General features: G+C 47.9%; 1 pseudogene; it reads left to right on the top strand.

Moving 5' to 3' along the window:
* The window catches only part of LOC103604655, a 68,508-nt pseudogene extending 67,970 nt beyond the window's left edge, over window positions 1-538 (top strand).
* The last annotated feature ends 276 nt before the right edge of the window (window positions 539-814 follow it).

Here is an 814-nt window from a genome sequence, read left to right as displayed (position 1 = left end):
GCCCTGATCCGCTCAGGAAACAATACTTCCCCACCCTTCAAGGGACAATGTTTTGGTAGCAGAAGACAAGGTCATTTTAAAAGCCAATGTCCCAAGGCTAAAGGAAAAAACCCCCTTCATGCTCCCACCTGAGTGTCATCAATATCAAAACTGGCTGGCACTGGCTCTAGAAGGGTATCTCACGGTTGGTGATTGTCACTATGGCAACAATAAATGGGTCTCTGCCTTCAAAGAGCTGTCATGGACTAACCCACAGCTTATTGTTGCCAAACCCCTGGTAGATGCCTATAATGTCTTCACGGACGGTGGCAAATCAGGGGCTGCTGTAATTATTTACAACCCCCCATGCACCACATCACCGGCGGCCCCCGCTACACATTTTCACCCCTGTGATGGGTCGGCACAATACAAAGAGCTGCTCGCTACACTCCTTGCCCTACGAAAGGTGCCAGACCCCATTAACCTTTTTACATACAGCTTATATGCAGCCAATCTTCTCCCTGGGCTTCCGGGAGCCCACATTCGCTTATACAAGTAAGGAGTACCTTACAAGGCCACAATAACCCTAACACCTTCAGGGTCATCAAGGGATGCCAGGATTTCTAGCCACTGGAAATGCCCATGCAGACACTCTTGCCTCTCAGGGCCCTAAAATATATACAATAGATAGTGCCAGCCAACTGCACACTTTAACTCATGTAAACTGGCGAGGTCTAAGTGCCAGGTTTCCAAATATACCTATTTCACAGCTATAAAGGATTGTACACACATGCAAGTCATGCCTTCCTTATCTGCAAGTACCCCCCTTACAACT

This window comes from Galeopterus variegatus, unplaced genomic scaffold, assembly GCF_000696425.1.
Source record: "Galeopterus variegatus unplaced genomic scaffold, G_variegatus-3.0.2 Scaffold5315, whole genome shotgun sequence".
NCBI lineage: Eukaryota > Metazoa > Chordata > Mammalia > Dermoptera > Cynocephalidae > Galeopterus > Galeopterus variegatus.
This window is presented reverse-complemented; position numbering and strand designations above follow the sequence as displayed.